Here is a 20,412-nt window from a genome sequence, read left to right on the forward strand (position 1 = left end):
CCTACTCCCTCCCAGTGTTTTATTATATCTGTCTTTAAGGGTATCTGCGGGAGTCACAGCTGCTGTGCTTTTGTAACAGAAAGCAGCTTTCACTGTGTGAAATGCTAGGCTCTAAGAGGTCTTACAGGCTGATGGCATTATTGAATTTCAAAGCAAAGACAAACAACATTAAATTGTTTAAAGCTAATATTCACGTTTTCCTGCATACCGTATATTTTTCTAGGAATAGTATATAATTTATTTTTTTTCCAGAAAAAGTATATAATTGCCATCTAATAGAATTATGAATGAGAGGAAAGGGAATGACCTTAAGGTAATATAACTTGAAAAAAAGCAAAGTATATATTTAAGTTAAAAAATAAACCACTTTCGTGTACAGTCTTTTAAAGATTAGTTTTAAAAAATCATGTAACTTGATTGCTTTATCCAAGTTTTATAGCTATCTAAATTTTGTTCAATGAGTAACTTCTGAATATGCTCTTATATATACAGATGCTGACTAATATTATCCACTTTAGTAAAACTTTAGCTCTTTAGATTCTATTCTTAAACCAAGTTTTAGTCTTGATCTCTTATGAGAAAATGTGTTAGCCTCAGTTATTTCCAAAGATAAAACATCATATTTGTAAGGGTAAGATTGAAATAGTTTTAATGTACTCAGAAATGTATATGAGTATACTGAGAAAATACTTTTGATAATATTTTTACTTTTCGGTTTATCTCATCTTGTTTATTGAGCCATAGCACCTGCCCAACTTGAAACTTCAAAATTCTCCTCTTCCCAGTATGGTCCGGTATTTATTATTTGCCTCTGTTCCATAAAAGGCAACTTTGGTGAGACTTTTTTTCTTCAGATAATCAGTGCAGTGATTTTCCAGTTGTGTTAATTGTTGTGTTAGAAAAAGTGGTGAATGCTCAGAGTCTTGTTAACTTGCTAAGCATCTGGTCAGCAGGGTAGTTGAGTTCCAGCAAGGCTCTTGACACCTCTGCCAAGGGTTATTGATACCTCACACACCCCAGCTGAGGCAGATTGTTTTAGTTGGGCTTCATATCCATAGCATAGCCTGTAGTTAACGGAAAAAAAAAGCAAACATGTGATTGACAGCCCGCACCTCCTGGGCCCTTCTTACTACCAGACACAACATCTGCTATGCCCTGTGGAGCAGTGAACCAACACACACCGAGAGAATTGTTTCTAGTATTGTCAGGGTAGATTTTCTTTAACCCTTTGTAGTTACTCTCTGGAGAAAAGTGTGAGAGGGCTTTCCTTAAGGGGTGAGGGTGGGAATAAATTTAGATTTGGGGGGAGATTAGAATGTCTTGCTTTAAAAGGAGTTTTACTTAATAAAATATTACAGAAAGTGACCAAAAAAGGAATCTAGGGTAAGTGCCTAGAAATAACCTCATTGTTGTGCTTTTTATCGTAAAATGAAGGTTTGTCATATTCCCTGCCATCATTATATCAGAATCAGGAAAAAATTTGTACAGTGTAATGAATTAGTTGCAAATGGTTTTGGTTTTTATTCACTTGATACCCACAAACTAACGAGATTTTCATTGTATCTAGGTTTATAACAATTATTTGCAATAATTAAAAAGAAATGAGGAAGCCAGTATATTTTTCAGGTAGATTTTAGAAGCTACAATGTGTCCAGGCCAAAGCTTTATGAGGCAAAAGTAATGGGCATCTGGTATTCCATAACTTCCAAAGTTATACACTGAAATACGGGAGCCTATAGATCACTTTAGGAAACTTGGTTTTTGTTACTGCCAACCCAACTACCCTGCTGGTAGAATACAAATTCCTGTATTTGATAATAAATATGATTCTTTAAAAATAAATCAAAACAATTTTGTAGACTGCCAGCAATGTATTGGAACATTTAAGCGTTCACAAAAGTAATTACTAAGTTAAATTTTTTTGGACATTTTTGAAGGGCTTATTTTTGTGTCTAGTTATGTTAAGGTATCTTCTGAAACAATTTCATATTTGGGGCATATTAGTCAAAAAGGTAAAGAATAGAGAATAATGTTCAGGTAAAATCATTTCATTACAAACGTGCTCTCTGCTACTGACATGAATAAAAATTAGGACACAAAGCTTCCATATTGAAGAGATACAGCAATGGTTGTAACAGTAATTTAACGTATTTCTTTTCACTTGGGCCAGTGTTTGTCAGACTAACTCTTCATCATAATATCAGACATCAACATTAATTCTTAATAGCCATGATATCTCTGTTTACAATGCTTTAAGGACAAGCTATGCTACAGAAGAGCTGGTAGCATTTTTATTATGTCTTTATTACAGCAATGTAATTAGCAATATTATTATTGTTATATATTACTCTCATGTCTTGCCAGCATAGTTACTCCCGCATAATTCACCCAGTAGTATAAAGATGGAAAAATTTCACTTGAGTTATATGATATTAACATAATGTTATCACTCATAGTTAAATAAATAAATGTGTACATATCTTGAATATAAGATCCATTTGTTTCAACAAATTTTTTCTTAAGCCAAAAGATTTAGCCAGAAACAGATTAGCTTCTAACAATCAAAATTTTAAAAGTACTAATATATGGATAATCCAAGAAACATTTTTCCTGTTTCTCACTATTTTGAAATTTTATTACTTGCTATATTCTTGTATGTGTGTTTTACTACCTAATTGTTACATTGATCTATTTATTACTGTTCCAATGCCACATAATTGTTATTATAGCTTTACTTTATATCTAGATGAATGGTGGAAAAATACCTTATATTTGTTTTTTCATCATTCATTTCTTGGCTATTTGTGTACACCTATTCTTCCATATAAATACAAAGAAAAAATTCTATGTTCTCACTGATTTGTGGGGTCAAAAAATCAAAACAATTTGAACTCATGAACATAGAGAGTAGAAGGATGGTTACCAGAGGCTGGGAAGTGTAATGGCAGATGGGGGAGATTGGGGGCAGGTGGGAATGATTAATGGATACAAAAAATAGTTAGAAAGAATGAATAAGACCTACTATTTGATATCACAATAGGGTGGCTATAGTTAATAATAACTTAACTGTACATTTTAAAATAACTTAGAGTATAATTGGATTGTCTATAACTCAAAAGATAAATGCTTGAGAGGATGGATACCCCGATTCTCCATGATGTGCTTATTTTACTTTGTATGCCTGTATCAAAACATCTCATGTACCTCATAAAAATATACACCTATTATACAAAAATTTTAGAAAAATAATTTTAAAAAAGAAAACAAAAGACATTTTAAGTATGATAGTTTAGTTCCTTTATTTGATACAGTCCTATAATCTCGCTCTGAGAATAGGAGAATCTAGTTCATTCAGTCATTGTGAGCAGCGATTACTGAAGTCTGTTTTCTCACTTTGTGTTTATTATTTGCCATTCATTCTCCATGTTTTCTTATCTTCTTCTGAATTGAGTGAGTTTCATTTCATCCTTATTTTGATAGCTGAAAATTTTATTTCTATTCTTTCCATTGTTATGCTCAGTTTTCAACACAAGTATTTATATATTTTATAAAAATATATTCAATAATATATCAGTATCTTTCTTCCCTTTCTTGGTTTCCTTTTTCTCTCTCTAAACCCCTTGCCTTTTTAACTCTGATCTGGACTTTTGTTTCTAGATTATTATTTAAAAACATTCTTAGCTTCCTTCTTTCTTGCTTGCTTCCACTATCCCCTTCTCTTCCTTCTCTGCATCCTCTTTCTGTTCTCTCCTCTTATAATATACACTTACTAAGATTTAATACTCATTTTACTTATATGTTTGCTCATCATTGCCTTTCCTTTTTGTTCCTTTTTTTTTTTTTTCCTTTTGGAGGAATCTATCCTCAAATGTGTGTCTTTTGATTTTTTTTTTTTTTTTTCTGGAGACAGAATCTAACTCTGTCACCCAGCCTGGAGCACAATGTTGTGATCCCGGCTCACTGCAACCCCCACCTCCTAGGCTCAAGCAATTCTCCCAACTTAGCCTCCTGAGTAGCCAGGACTATAAGCATGTGTCACCACACCAAGCTAATTTTTCTACTATTTTTAGTAGAGACGGAATTTCACCTTGTTGGCCAGGCTGGTCTCAAACTCCTGACCTCAAGTGACCAGCCCTCTGTGGCCCCCCAAAGTGCTGAGATTACAGGCATAAGCCACCACGCCTGGTCTTTTGAAATTTTTTAAAGAAAATTTCTCATTCTGTTTATTATGCTTTTGAAAAAATATTACATTTAACATTTTATTTCCTATATTTGATTATATTCTCTTTAGAAACTGTCAATAAATAAAAGTGTTTTCTTCACTCTGTTTAATACTTCCATCTTTTAAATGTCTTTTTATTATATTTTGGCATAGTTCTTTGGCTTGATCATTTAGCTCACTAATTTGTCTTTTCTAGTGTGCAATTACTATTTGTTTTTTATATGAGTGTATTAGTCTGTTCTCCTGGGTAATTTCTCATGAGACTGAGTAATTTATAAAGGAAAGAGGTTTAATGGACTTACAGTTCCACATGCCATGGAGGCAAAGGAGAAGTAAAAGCCATGTCTTACATGGTAGGAGGCAAGAGAACTACCAGGGGAACTATCCTTTATAAAACCATGAGATCTTGTGAGACTTATTCACTGTCACGAGAACAGCATGGGAAAGACCCGCCCCCATGATTCAATTACCTCCCACCAGGTCTCTGTCATGATACATGGGAATTAGAAGAGTTACAATTCAAGATGAGATTTGAGTGGGGACACAGCCAAGCCATATCAATCAGTAATTATACTTTTCATTTAAAAAAACTTCTAGAATTTATTTATAGTGATATGTTCTTGTTTCATGAATGCTATTTTCTCCATTGTCTTTATGCATATGTAAAATGTACTTATTTTGAAGTCATTTTCTGATTTCTCTAATAACTTTGTTTCTTTGGAAAACATTTCTTTCTATATTTGTTGTGCATGTGTTTTCTCTTTTATGGGTCAATTACCTCTAAGTTTTGTTTATTTTTTGTACCATTTCATCTATAACTATGATTCTTTTTCCAGTTAAGTGATATTTTTTATAGAATTTCATCTGTAACTGTGATTTTTTTTTCCAGTCAAGTGGTATGGCTGCTGGAAGTAGTTACCAAATTTTAGTGGCTTGAAACAACACAAATATGTTATGTCACCAATTTGTAGATTAGAGTCTGAAACGGATCTCACTGTGCTAAAATCATGGTATTGTCAGGGATGCCTTGTTTTGAAGGCATTAGAAGAGAAAGTTTTCTTGCACTATCCAGCTTGTAGAGGAAGGTTCTTAGCCCCTTTTCTTTGTCTTCAAACAGTATCACCAGACTGAGTCCTTCTCTGGCTGCCATCTTTTTCATTTCTCTCTTCTGACTTTCTCCTCCAGTTTTAAGAATCTCTGTGATTACATTGGTTCCATCTAGATAATGCAGGATAATTTTCCCATTTTAAGGTCAGCTGTTTGGCTACCTTAATTCTAATTTTCTTCCCCCTTGCCATGTGTATTCGTCCATTTTGACACTGCTATAAAGATACTACCTGAGACTAGGTAATTTATAAACAAAAGAGGTTTAATTGACTCACAGTTCTACAAGGCTGGGGAGGCCTCAGGAAACTTGAAATCATAGTGGAAGGCAAATGGGAAGCAAGGCATGTCTTACCTAGTGGCAGCAGAGAGAGCGTGCGGAGAAATTGCCCCCCTTAAAGCTATCAGATCTTATGAGAATTCCCTCATTGTCATGAAAACAACATGTAGGAAACCACTCCTATTATTCAATCACCTTGAACCGGGTCCCTCCCTCAACATGTGGAAATTACAATTTAAGATGACATTTGGGTGAGGACAGAGAGCCATATCATATTATTCCAACCCTGGCCCCTCCCAAATATCATGTTCTTTGCACATTTAAAACCAATCATACCTTCCCAATAGTCTCCCAAAGCCTTAACTCATTACAGCATTAACTCAAAGGTCCAAGTCCAAAGTCTCATCTAAGACAAGGCAAGTCCCTTCCACTTATGAACCTGTAAAATCAAAATAAAGTCAGTTGCTTCTCAGATACAATGGTGATACAGGCATTGGATAATGTTTCCATTGGGCTCTAACCTCACATTTCCATTCTGCACTGCCCTAGCAGAGGTTCTCTACAAGGGCTCCACCCCTGCAGCAGACTTATGCCTGGACACCAAAGTGTTTCCGTACATCCTCTGAAATATAGGCAAAGCCTCCCAAAGCTCAACTCTTCTCTTCTATGGACTAACAGGCCCAACACCAAGTGGAAGCCACCAAGGCTTGGGGCTTACACCTTCTGAAGCAACAGCCCAAACTGTACCTTGGCCCCTTTTAGCCATGGCTGGAGCTATAGCAGCTGGGACACAGGGCACCAAGTCCCAAAACTGTACAGAGCAGCAGGGCTCTGGGCCTGGCCCATGAAGCAATTTTTTCCTCCTAGGCCTACAGCCCTGTGATGGAAAGCCCTGCTGGGAATATCTCTGACATGACCTGGAGACATTTTCCCCATTGTCTTGGCTTTTACCGTTCAGCTCCTTCTTACTTATGCAAGTTTCTTCAGCTGTTTTTAACTTCTTCTCAGAAAATGGGGTTTTCTTTTCTTCCACATGGTCAGGCTGCAAGTTTTCCAAACTTTTATGCTCTGCTTCCCTTTTAAATATAAAATCAAATTTCAAACCATCTCTTTGTGAATGAATATAACTGAACACTTTCAGAATAAGCTAAGTTACCCCTTAAATGCTTTGCTGCTTAGAAATTTCTTCTGCCAGACACCCTAAATCATCTCTCTAAAGTTCAAAGTTCCACAGATCTCTGGGAACGGGGCAAAATGCTGCCAATCTCTTTGCTATAGCATGGCATGAGTGACGTTTATTCCAGTTCCCAATAAGTTCCCCATCTCCATCTGAAGCCTTCTCAGCCTGGACTTCATTGTCCATATAATTATCAGCATTTTGGTCAAAATCACTTGACAAGTCTCTAGGAAGTTCCAAACTTTCCCTCATCTTCCTATCTTCTTCTGAGCCCTCCAAACTATTGCAACCTCAGCCTTCTACTCAGCTCCAGAGTCACTTCGACATTTTCAGATTATCTTTATAACAGTACTGCACTCTGCTTGATGCAATTATTTGTTTCAGCCCATTTTCACACTGCTATAAAGACACTACCTGAGACTGGGTAACTCATAAACAAAAGAGGTTTAATTGACTCACAGTTCCCTATGGCTTGAGAGGCCTCAAGAAACTTACAATTATGGTTGAAAGCGAAGGGAAAACAAGGCATGTCTTACATGGTGGCAGGAGAGAGAGAGCACACTGGGGAAACAGTGATCCTTAGAACCATCAGATCTCATGAGAATTCCCTCACCATCACGAGTGCAGCATGGGGAAAACTGCCCCCATGATCCAATCACCTCCTACAAGGTCCTTCCATTGACACTCAGGAATTACAATTTGAGATGAGATTTGGGTGAAAACACAGAGCCAAACCATGTCAACATGTAATTTAACATATTCACGGGTTTCAGGAATTAGAACATGAGCACTATTGGTGGATAAAGGAGAGTGTTCTTATTCTGACTGTTACAAGTGTACTGTAGAGCATATTCAAGTAGGGGCAACAGCTTGTTAAAATGGCCTTAGCTAGTGATACTGACCACAGTTAACCTTGTGACTTCTCAGCTGCTTGGGTTTTTTTGCTGTTGTTACTGTTTATTTATTTTTATGAAAAATTTTCACTATTAGGCCAATACAAAGTTTCTGTTTTTGTTGTTTGAAAATGTAAATCTCTACTTAATTTAATTTTTTTCCTGTTCTGGGTTAGAGGTGGAAGTAGCAAATTAAACGTGTGCTTAAATGTAAGAATTAGAAGAATAAAAAGAAGAATTTATACCCATAAACCATTAGATTAGAAGCAAACACAGTTTATAAAAAAAAATTTAGAAAAGGAAACAAGGAAGAATAAAAAGATATGAAAAAGAATACAGTCTCAAGACTAAATATATCAACTGTAACAATATAAGTCAAGAGTTACATTATTGATATAGGAAGATTTTTAAACTGATTCAAAAAAGAAAAAAATACTTTCATGAATCAATGAAGGAATCATTTAAAACAATAAAAAATATCTAGTTTGAAATAAAAGAATTAAATGTTGCACAAATACAAAAAGAAAAGCAGAAATCACAATATTAATATCAGACAAGGTAAATTAGGAATAAAAATGCAATAAATAAAAATATTTTCTAAAAAGGTTTAATTATACATGTTCTGCTTTGTAGAATTTGAGATTTTATTTATAGTGTAAACAGAGTTGTTAATTTTCCACTTCTTGTTTAAGAATATATATTAAGTCTGTTCAGATTAAAATTATCTTGTATTACATATTATATTAAACTGTAAAGCTGTATGTACTTCAGAGATCAAGTAAAAGGAAAGATTTTAAAAGATTTGAATGATATAAAGCTTGATACTAATGTAATAGAAGGTGATTTTAATCCACAAAGTATAATATATATCTCACACAATGGAATTCTAACAAAACTGATTTGATCCATACATAGGACCTCAAATTCTGCAAGGTAGAATACAGATCACATTCTCTGACTGAAAGCACATATATAAAAATTAATTAAACCACTTATATATATATATATTTTAAACTACCCATCGTAAAATTCTGAAAGAAGACAATAAATAATGGAATTTGAGTTTTTCAAAAGGAACAGAAATAGAAATACTATTCATCAAAACATATAAAATATTGCCAAAGTTTTCTCAAAAGAAAATTCATAACTGAATATTTTAGCAAATAAAATATGGAAAGAAATTTAAACCTTGAGCACTAGAAAACAAGTGAAAAAAAACATAAATTTAAAATGTAACAGATTAAAAGATACCAAAATTTAGAAAATTCCAAAAATGTAAAGTGGGGAAATTAAAAAACTTCTTTTCTTGTAGGGATATAGAATCAGAAAGCTTTTAGAAGGACCAAATTCAAAATTTGCTCTAAGAAAGTAAAATTAAAAATATGAGATTAAAAATTATTTTTTGATCAATTTAAAACTTGTTATAATAGATGAATTTGTTTAAAATGTTAATGATCATATTTGAGTTTTAAAAAATACAAAAATCCCTGAAGAGAACTGAAAAGTTTTCAAATAATTACCTCTAAAACAATATACAAAGCTCTTTTAATGTTTTTATTAGAAGTGGATTCTTGCTATGTTGTCCATGCTAAACTTGAACTCCTGGGCTCAAGTAATCCTCCCACTTCAGCCTCCCAAGTAGCTAGGTCTACAGGGACATAACATTATGCCCAGCTTCAATTTTTGAAGTATATGAATCACCATATTTTATTGTTAATACTGTAGTGAAGCATGGAAGGAAGTTGTCATACTGACAAGAAAAATTTATGAAAGTTACATGAAAATAAGTCTATATATTTTATGGAAATAATTTAAAATCATAAATCAAATATGAGCCAACAACCACAAACCCATATATTAAAACATAATGCATCACTTCCAATTAGGTTCCTTTCCAAAATGTATTTTTCAAATTAATAAAATGTGATAATCTTGGTTTATGTTGAAAGCTTTTTGACATAATTTAATATCCATTTAAAATTAATTTCTGACTAAAATAACAAAAAATTATAGTAAATAAGAAATAAAAGGATACACACATACATAATAAGGGAAAATAAGGATATACATTTTATTATATCTTTATATCTACTTTAAGCTGCATGCCTATATTATTCTTAGTAAACAATTATTAAAATTATTTCAGAGAGAAGAGGACCCTTCTACACTGTTGTTAGGAATGTAGATTGGTGCAGACATTAAGAAGAACATACAGGTTTCCAAAGAAATTACAAATAGAACTATCAAATGACCTGGCAATCCTGCTTCTGGGCACATACCCAAGGAAATTAAATCACCATCCCATAAAGATATATGCACTCCCATGTTCATTTAGACATTATTTACAATAGCCAAGATATCAAAACAAACCAAGTGTCTATTGACAGATGAATGGACAAAGAAAGTGTGATGTGAAATAATACCATAGTGGAATAATATTTAACCTTTAAAATGAAAGAAATCGTGCCATTTTGCCATAACACAGATGAAGCTGGAGGACATTAAACCAGGTAAAATAAGCCAGACATAGAAAAAAATGCATAATCTTACTTATATGTGGAGTGTATAAAAAAAGTTAGATATACAGAGATAGACAATAAAATAGTGGTTACCAGGCATCGGGGGAGAGAGGAGGAAATGGGGAGATGTGGGTCAGAGCATACAAAGTAGAGTAGCAGATATGTAGGATGAAGAAATCTGGAGATCTGTTATACAATATGAGAACTACAGGTCATACAATTCTACTGTATTTGGGATTTCTGCTAAACGAGTAGATTTTAGCTGCTCTTAAAAAAAAAGATACGTATATATTAACTTGCTTCACTATACTAACCATTTCATTATCTGTATGTATCCCATAACATCATGTACTTTTTTTTTATTACTATACTTTAACTTCTGGGGTACATGTGCAGAATGTGCAGGTTTGTTACATAGGTATACATGTGCCATTTTGGTTTGCTGCACCCATCAACTCATCATCTACATTAGGTATTTCTCCCAGTGCTATCCCTCCCACTGCCCCCCACCCCCTGAGAGGCCCCAGTGTGTGATGTTCCCCTCCCTATGTGCATGTGTTCTCATTGTTCAACTCCTACTTATGAATGAGAACATGAGATGTTTGGTTTTCTGTTCCTGTGTTAGTTTGCTGAGAATGATGGTTTCCAGCTTCATCCATGTTCCTGCAAAGGACATGATCTCATCCTTTCTTATGACTGCATAGTATTCCATGGTGTTTATGTGCCACATTTTCTTTATCCAGTCTATCATTGATGGGCATTTTGGTTGGTTCCAAGTCTTTGCTATTGTGAACAGTGCTGCAATAAACATATGTGTGTGTGTCTTTATAGTAGAATGATTTATATTCCTTTGGGTATATACCCAGTAATGGGATTGCTGAGTCAAATGGTATTTCTATTTCTAGTTGCTTGAGGAATCGCCACACTGTCTTCCACAATGGTTTAACTAATTTACACTTCCACCAACAGTGTAAAAGTGTTCCTATTTCTCCGCATCCTCTCCAGCTCTGTTGTTTCCTGACTTTTTAATGATCGCATTCTAACTGGTGAGAGATAGTATCTCATTGTGGTTTTGATTTGCATTTCTCTAATGACCAGTGCTGATGAGCATTTTTTCATGTTTCTTGACTGCATAAATGTCTTCTTTTGAGAAGTGTCTGTTCATATCCTTCGCCCACTTTTTGATGGGGTTGTTTTTTCTTGTAAATTTGTTTAAGTTCTTTGTAGATTCTGGATATTAGCCCTTTGTCATATAGATAGATTGCAAAAATTTTAAAAAGTCCTTTCAATTAAGAAAAGATAGGGATTCCAAAAGTCAACACTAGGGATTCTAAAAGTCAACACTATTTATTTGACATTGTGCTCCAAGTTAGTTTATATAATAAAACAAGAAAATAGACGAACAACAACTAGCTCATAAAACAGAAAAAGAGAAAATGAAAAGAAAGGAAAATAAAGTGTTCTCTATTTCTATGATTTTGCAAAGCCAAAAACATTAACTAATAAATGTATTAGAAAAGGTAAATTGAAATGGTCACCTAATACATTTTCTGCATCCGAATTGAAAATTAAATGGGGAACAAAGGATCACATTTTAAACAGCAGCCAAAACTATACCTGGAAATAAACTTAAATAGAAATGTGTGTCGAAGAGGAAAGCAAAAAAATCTTACCAATAGATATATAAATACTTACAAAAATGGATATACTTTCTATATTCTCATAGTGGAAAACTGAATAAAGATGTAAATTTTTCTCAAATTAGCTTATGCATAATGCAAATCCAATTATTATCCAAAGAGATTTTCAGAACTTTATTGTGATTCTAAAAATTGAATGGAAGAGAAAAAGAATGGTTACATCCAAAAAAGTTCAAAATATGATACAATTATAAAGGGGGATTTGTATGACTAGATATCAAATATAAAATGCATACCTATAATAATTTAAAAAAGGGATCAGTTATGTGAATAGATGATTCCTGGAAGAGTAAATTCAGACATGAACCTAAAAGTCATCTTCCAATGAGGGTTATTCTAACGATGCTATTTAATGTTGGGACTCATCTGTGTGTTCTTTTTCATCATTTAATAAATTATTTAAGTTCCTTGTTTATGGTCTGTTTCCATCCATTACCATGTAAAGATCTACAAAATAGGGTTTTTGGTCTTTGTTCACTAATATACTTGAAGAATACTTTGAGCATAACAAGTACCTAACAAAGATGTATTAAATTAATTATTACTTCAAACTCAGGGAAAAGGAGTCATTCATAAATACTGCTGGCACATTTGATTGGCATTTGATGAGACATTGAAATATGCCAAAAAATCTAAAATATAAATACAACCAGTTCATACTATACATAACACTATTAATGTACTAAATAATGGAATGGATCAAACTAAATATAAAAATAGACTAAAAGAAAATCATTTTTAAATATCCACAAAAGATTGAATTCCTATTAAGTTTAAAAGTGCTCATTTAGAGAGCCCAGCTTAGAAACACAGTAATCCATGCCACCATTAGTAAAATTTCCAAGTTGTTGCAGAACTGTGACTCTGGTTGCTAACATATTTTCCTTCTATTTTATTCTTTTTATTTAATATTTTTGCATTTTTATTATTAAACCTTGATGTTTTGCAAAAATTTATATGAATTACTGGACAAAAGATATTTGATGAGAGGGAATAATACATGGCTTTTCATTACTAGCCATAACAGGGTAACTAGTACTGAAGTTAGCCCTATGCTTTTAATAAAAATAAAACTAAATATACAATAACACAGTTTTCAGACATTGGATAGCATACAGTATAGGACCATGATCCCTGACAAATGGGAATTGCAAGTGATGAGATTCACAATTGGTCCAGCTTTGTGATTAAGCACAATGTAGGCACTGTCTGGGCATATGTGTGGAAAATAGGGTCAAAACTAAACTCAGAAGCATAGTGCTTTCACTGAACTTTGGAGGCAAACACTGGAATTTGGTGATACTTGGACTGCTGACATTTGTTAGGTAGGCTATTAAAGAAAAGCGAGCTGTGCAGGAATACATTTCCCCAAATCTGCGTAAGTACTCCATCAAATATCTGCCTGAATACAATGCAGAACGTGGCTACAGTGAAATTTTACAATGCTGGCACAGAACACCTGCTGGAAACCTGTGAATTGAATGGAGCCTGGAGATTTCACAATGACAGGAGGCACAACTTTCTATGAAATAAGTGAATGTCAGAAAAAAGCACAGTACTCATTAAAGAAAGAATACAAAATACAGAACTTCAGCTATGTAGAATCCACAATGTCCAGCAAACAATAAAATATTACTAGTCCTGAAAAAAAAAAAAAAAGAAAATGTTTCCTCTGACCAAGAAAACAGCACTTAATAGAAAGGACTTTGACAAATCCAGACATCGAAATTAGCAAACACAGGCAAACAACAACAACAAGAACAAAAATGTGTAAAAGTAACTGTTATAAAGCCACATCAAAGTCGTAAGTCACATCTTTAAAAGAAAATGTAGTCATAATGAATAAATGGATAGGAAATTTTGTCAGAGAAGTGGAAGCTATTAAAAAAACTAAATTGAAGTTTTTGACATGAAATTGAGTCTACTGAAAGGACTTAACAGTAACTTTAGGGTAGCAGAAAACAGAGTTGGTAAATTTAAAAGAGGACAATAGAAATTATTCAATCTGAGGAACAGTTTGGGTAAACAAAAACAGAAAAAAAAAACCCCAAAGTCTTAATGACCTGGGACAATAACAAATAATCTAATATGTGGGGAATTAGAGTCCTGGAAGAAAAACAGAAAAATGTTTGAAGAAATAATGGTACCAAATTTTCCAATTTAGCGAACAACAGCTTAGAGATCCAAAAGCTCCATCAACTTTAAACAGAATAATAAATAAGTAATATTAAAACTGATTAGAATGAAAGGTAAATTGAAGATCTTGGAAATATTCAGAGAAAATAACACACGACATAAAGGAAATAGCTATGCAAAAGGTATCAGACTTCTCATCAAAGAAAATTAAAGGGAAAAAGACGAGGGAACATTGTTCAGCACATAACTGTCAACCCAAAATTCTATATGCATTGAAAATGTTCAAAAGCAAAGGCAAAATAAATACATTAAATACATTTTTAGATAAAAACTAAGAAAAAACATTGTCGACAGGTCTTTTTTTAAATAAGAAATGCTAAAGAAAGTTTCCTCAAGCTGAAACAAATTGATAAAAGATGGAAACTCTAAAGAGTTGGTAAATCCCAAAAAAGTACACAAAGCACAAATAACAAAAATTATATATTCCCTTTTAAATTTTAAAAGTAAAATTTTGTTTTAAAAGCAAAATTATTATTATTTTTTAATTTTACTTTAAGTTCCAAGAAACATGTGCATAATGTGCTGGTTCGTTACATATATATTCATGTGCCATGGTGGTTTGCTGCACCTATCAACCTGTCATCTAGGTTTTCAGCCCTGCATGCATTAGCTATTTGTCTTAAAGCTCTCTCTCCCTCAGCCTCCCACCCTGCCCCCTGACAGGCCCTCCCTGCTATGTGTTGTTTCCTTCCATGTATCCCTGTGTTCTCATTGTTCAACTCCTACTTAAGAGTGAGAATATACGGTGTTTGGTTTTCTGTTCCTGTGTTAGTTTGCTGAGGATGATGGCTTCCAGCTGCATCCATGTCCTACAAAGGACATGACCTCATTCCTTTTTATGGCTGCATAGTATTCCATGATGTATATGTGCCACATTTTTTTTTATTCAGTCTATCATTGTTTGGCATTTGGGTTGGTTCCATGTCTTTGCTATTGTAAATAGTGCTGCAGTAAATATACATATGCATGTGTCTTTATAGTAGAATTTTTCAGATTCCTTTGGGTATATACCTAGTAATGGGATTCCTGATGGTATTTCTGGTTCTAGATCCTTGAGGAATCGCCACAGTGTCTTCCACAATGGTTGAAATAATTTACATTCCCAGCAACAGTATACAAGTGTTCCTATTGCTCCACAGCCTCACCAGCATCTATTTTTTTTTTTTGACTTCTTAAAAATCTCCATTCTGACTGGCATGAGATGGTATCTCATTGTGGTGGTTTTGATTTGCATTTCTCTAATGATCATTGGTGTTGAGCTTTTTTTCATATGTTTGTTGTCTGCATAAATGTCTTCTTTTGAGAAGTGTCTGCTCATATACTTTGCCCACTTTCTGATGGAGTTGTTTGGCTTTTCATGTAAATTTGTTTAAGTTCTTTGCAGATCCTGGACATAAGACCTTTGTCAGATGGGTAGATTGCAAAAATTTTCTCCCATTCTGTAGTTTGCCTGTTCACTCTGATGTTAGTTTCTTTTGCTGAGCAGAAGCTCTTTAGTTCAACTGGATCCCATGTGTCAGTTTTGGCTTTTGTTGCCATTGCTTTTGGCCTTTTAGTCATGAAATCTTTGCCCATGCATATGCCCTAAACTGCATTACCTATTTTTCTTCTAGGGTTTTTATGGCTTGGGGTTTTACATTTAAGTCTTTAATCAATCTTGAGATAATTTTTGTGTAAAGTGTAAGGAAAGGGTCCAGTTTCAGTTTTATGCATATGGCTAATCAGTTTTCCCAGCACTGTTTATTAAATAGAAAATCCTTTCCCCATTGCTTGTTTTTTTCAGGTTTGTTGAAGAGCAGACGGTTGTAGATGTGTGGTGTTATTTCTGAGGTCTCTGTTCTTTTCCATTGGTCTATATGTCTGTTTTGGTACCATTAGCATGCTGATTCTGTTATTATAGCTTTGTAGTATAGTTTGAAATTGAGTAGCGTGATGCCTCCAGCTTTGTTCTTTTTGCTTAGGATTGTCTTGGCTATACAGGCTCTTTTTTGGTTACATATAAAATTTAAAGTAGTTTTTCTTTTCTAATTCTGTGAAGAATTTCAATGATAGTTTGATGGGAAGAGCATAGGATCTATGAATTACTTTGGGCAGTATGGCAATTTTCATGATATTGATTCTCTCTGTCCATGAGGATTTGGACCTCATGGATTTGGATTCTGTCCATTGGTTTGTGTCCTTTCTTATTTCCCTGAGCAGTGGTTTGTAGTTTTCCTTGAAGAGGTCCTTCACATCCCTTATTGGGTGTATTCCTAGGTAGTTTATTCTCTTTGTAGCAATTGTGAATGGGAGTTCATGATTTGGCTCTCTGCTTGTCTATTGTTGGTATATAGGAATGCCTGTGATTTTTTGCACGTTGATTTTGTATCCTGAGACTTTGCTGAAGTTGCTTATCAGCTTAAGGAGATTTTGGGCTGAGACAATGGGGTTTTCTAAATATATAATCATGCCATCTGCAAAGAGAGACAATTTGACTTCCTGTCTTCCCATTTGAATATGCTTTATTTCTTTCTCCTGCCCGGATTGCCCTGGCCAGAACTTCCAATATTATGTTGAACAGGAGTGGTGAGAGAGGGCATTCTTTTTTTTTTTTTTAATTTTTTTTTATTTTTTATTTTATTAATTTATTTTGCACACAAAACAATAAACATTTTCTAAAAATACATACAAACAAAAAGATGCATATCAAACATATTAGGAAGGTTGCACATGGGAAGTCGGGGAATCAAAATGGGGGGTGGGAATTAAAATAAATGAGAGAGGGACTTTATATGGATCAGTGATAATAACTCAATCCTCTATTTGATAAAGAAGAAGGAGAAGGAAGAGGAAGAAAAAGAAAGTGGGATAAAGGATCAGAAAGGGAGGAAAATAGAAAAAAATTAGAGTATGACTCCAGGGTAGACCTGTTTTGTTGTCACTGAGTTGGTTGGTTGGTTTGTCTGTTGTATTTTTCATATGTTTCGCCATGTTGGCCAGACTGGTCTCGAACTCCTAGCCTGAAGTGATCAACCTGCCTCGGCCCCCCAGAGTGCCAGGACCACAGGCGTGAGCCACCACGTCCAGCCCCCACATTGCTTCTGGCCTCCGTGGTAGACCTCCCAGACGGAGCTGTCAGGCAGAGGCGCTCCCCACATCCCAGACAGGGCGGCCGGGCAGAGGCACTCCTCACTTCCCAGATGGGGTGGCCAGGCAGAGACGCTCCTCACTTCTTGCCAGATGGGGCGGCTGGGCAGAGGTGCTCCTCACTTCTTCCCAGATGGGCGGCCGGGCAGAGGTGCTCCTCATTTCTTCCCAGACGGGGCGGCCGGGCAGAGGCGCTCCTCACTTCCCAGATGGGGCAGCCAGGCAGAGACACTCCTCACTTCTTGCCAGATGGGGCGGCTGGGCAGAGGTGCTCCTCACTTCTTCCCAGATGGGGCGGCCGGGCAGAGGTGCTCCTCATTTCTTCCCAGACGGGGCGGCCGGGCAGAGGCGCTCCTCACTTCACAGACGATGGGTGGCCAGGCAGAGGCGCTCCTCATTCTTGCCAGATGGGGCGGCTGGGCAGAGGTGCTCCTCACTTCTTCCCAGATGGGGCGGCCGGGCAGAGGGCTCCTCACTTCCAGATGGGGGGCCGGCAGAGGTGCTCCTCACTTCCCGACGATGGGTGGCCGGGCAGAGGCGCTCCTCACTTCCTGGACGATGGGTGGCCGGCAGAGGCGCTCCTCACTTCCCAGACGATGGGTGGCCGGGCAGAGGCGCTCCTCACTTCCCGACGATGGGTGGCCGGGCAGAGGCGCTCCTCACTTCCCGACGACGGGTGGCCGGCAGAGGCGCTCCTCACTTCCCAGACGATGGGTGGCTGGGCAAAGGCGATCCTCACTTCCCAGACGGGGCGGCCGGGCGGAGGGGAGGCGCTCCTCACTTCCCAGACGATGGGTGGCGGGCGAGGCGCTCCTCACTTCCCAGACGATGGGTGGCCGGGCAGAGGCGCTCCTCACTTCCCAGACGGGGCGGCCAGGCAGAGGCGCTCCGAGAGAGGGCATTCTTGTCTTGTGCCAGTTTTCAAAGGAAATGTTTCCAGCATTTGCCCATTCACTATGATATTGGCTGTGGGTTTGTCATAAATAGCTCTTATTATTTTGAGATATGTTCCATCAGCACCTACTTCATTGAGAGCTTTTAACATAAAGCAATGTTTAATTTTATTGAAGGCCTTTTCCGCATCTATTGAGATAATCATTTGGTTTTTGTCATTGGTTCAGTTTATGTGACTGATTACGTTTATTGATTTGCCTATGTTGGACCAGCCTTGCATTTTACAGATGGATCCAACTTGATTGTGTAAATAAGCTTTTTGTTGTGCTGCTGGTTTCAGTTTGCCAGTATTTTATTGAGGATTTTTACATCAAAGTTCATCACGGATATTGGCCTGAAGTTTTCTTTTTTTATTGTGTCTCTGCCAGGTTTTGGTATCAGAATGATTCTGGCCTTATGAAATCAGGAGGGAGGGAACAATCCCTCCTTTTCAAATTTTTGGAATAACTTCATAAGGAATGGCATCAGCTTCTCTTTGTACCTCTGGTAGAATTCAGCTGTGAATCTTTCTGGTCCTGGGCTTTATTTGGTTGGTAGGTTAATTAATGCTTCAATTTCAGAACTTGATATTAGTCTATTCAGGGATTTGATTTCTTTCTGGTTTAGTCTTCAGAGGGTGTGTGTGTCCAGGAATTTATCCATTTCTTCTAGATTTTGTAGATTATTTGTGTAGAGTTGTTTACAGTATTGGCTGATAGTAGTTTGTATTTCTGTGGGGTCAATGGTGATATTCCCCTTATCATTTTTTATTGTGTCTATTTGATTCTTCTCTCTTTTCTTCATTAGTCTAGCTAGTGGCCTATTTTGTTAGTTTTTCATAAAACCAGCTCCTGGATTCATGGATTTTTTGGAGGGTTTTTCATGTCTCTATCTCCCTTAGTTCTGCTCTGATCTTAGCTATTTCTTGTCTTCTGCTAGATTTAGATTTGTTTGCTCTTGCATCTCTACTTCTTTTAATATGATACTAAGGTGTCAATTTGAGTTATTTCCACCTTTCTTTTGTGGGCATTTAGTGCTGTAAATTTCCCTCTTAACACTGCTTTAGCTGTGTCCCAGAGATTCTGGTGTGTTGTCCTTTGTTCTCATTGGTTTCAAAGAAATTCTTTATTTCTGCCTTAATTTCATTATTTATCTAGGCGTCATTCAGGGGCACATGTAGTTGTGTGGTTTTTACTGAGTTTCTTAATCCTGAGTTCCTTAATCCTGAGTTCTAATTTGATTGCACTGTGGTCTGAGTGACTGTTATGATTTCTGTTCTTTTGCATTTGCTGAGGAGTGTTTTACTTCCAATTATGTGGTCAATTTTAGAATGAGTGTCATGTGGCACTGAGAAGAATGTATATTCTACTGATTTGGGGTGGAGAGTTCTGTAGGTGTCTATTAGGTCCCCTTGATCCAGAGCTGAGTTCAAGTCCTGAATATCTTTAATTTTCTGTCCTGTTGATCTGTCTAATATTGACAGTGGGGTGTTGTGTGGGACTCTACATCTCTTTGTAGGTCTCTAAGAACTTGTTTTATGAATCCAGGTGCTCCCATATTGGGTGCATGTATATTTAGAATAGTTAGCTCTTCTTGTTGCATTGATCCCTTTACCATTATGTAATGCTCTTCTTTGTCTTTTTTATCGTTGATGATTTGAAGTTTGTCTTGTGAGAGACTAGGATTGCAACTCCTGCTTTTTTCTGCTTTACATTTGCTTGGTAAATTTTCCTCCATCCCTTTATTTTAATCCCATGTGTGTCTTTGCATGTGAGATGGTTCTCCTGAATACAGCACACCGAAGGGTCTTGACTCTTTATCTAATTTGCCAGTCTGTGTCTTTTAATTGGGGCATTTTGCCCATTTACATTTAAGTTTAATATTGTTATGTGTGAATTTGATCATGTAATCATGATGCTAGCTGGTTATTTTGCACAATAGTTGATGCAATTTCTTCATAGTGTCATTGGTCTTTATATTTTGGTGTGTTTTTGCAGTGGCTGGTAGCAGTTTTTCCTTTCTATATTTAGTGCTTCCTTCAGGAGCTCTTGCAAGGCAGGCCCGGTGGTGATGAAGTCCCTCAGCATTTGTTGTCTGGAAGAGATTTTATTTCTCCTTCGCTTATCCAGCTTAGTTTGGCTGGACATGAAATTCCGAGTTGAAAATTCTTTTCTTTAACAATGTTGAACATTGGCCCCCACTCTCTTCTGGCTTGTAGGGTTTCTGCTGAGAGATCTGCGGTTAGTCTGATGGGCTTCCCTT

Source organism: Nomascus leucogenys, chromosome 3 (assembly GCF_006542625.1).
Source record: "Nomascus leucogenys isolate Asia chromosome 3, Asia_NLE_v1, whole genome shotgun sequence".
NCBI classification, from domain to species: domain Eukaryota; kingdom Metazoa; phylum Chordata; class Mammalia; order Primates; family Hylobatidae; genus Nomascus; species Nomascus leucogenys.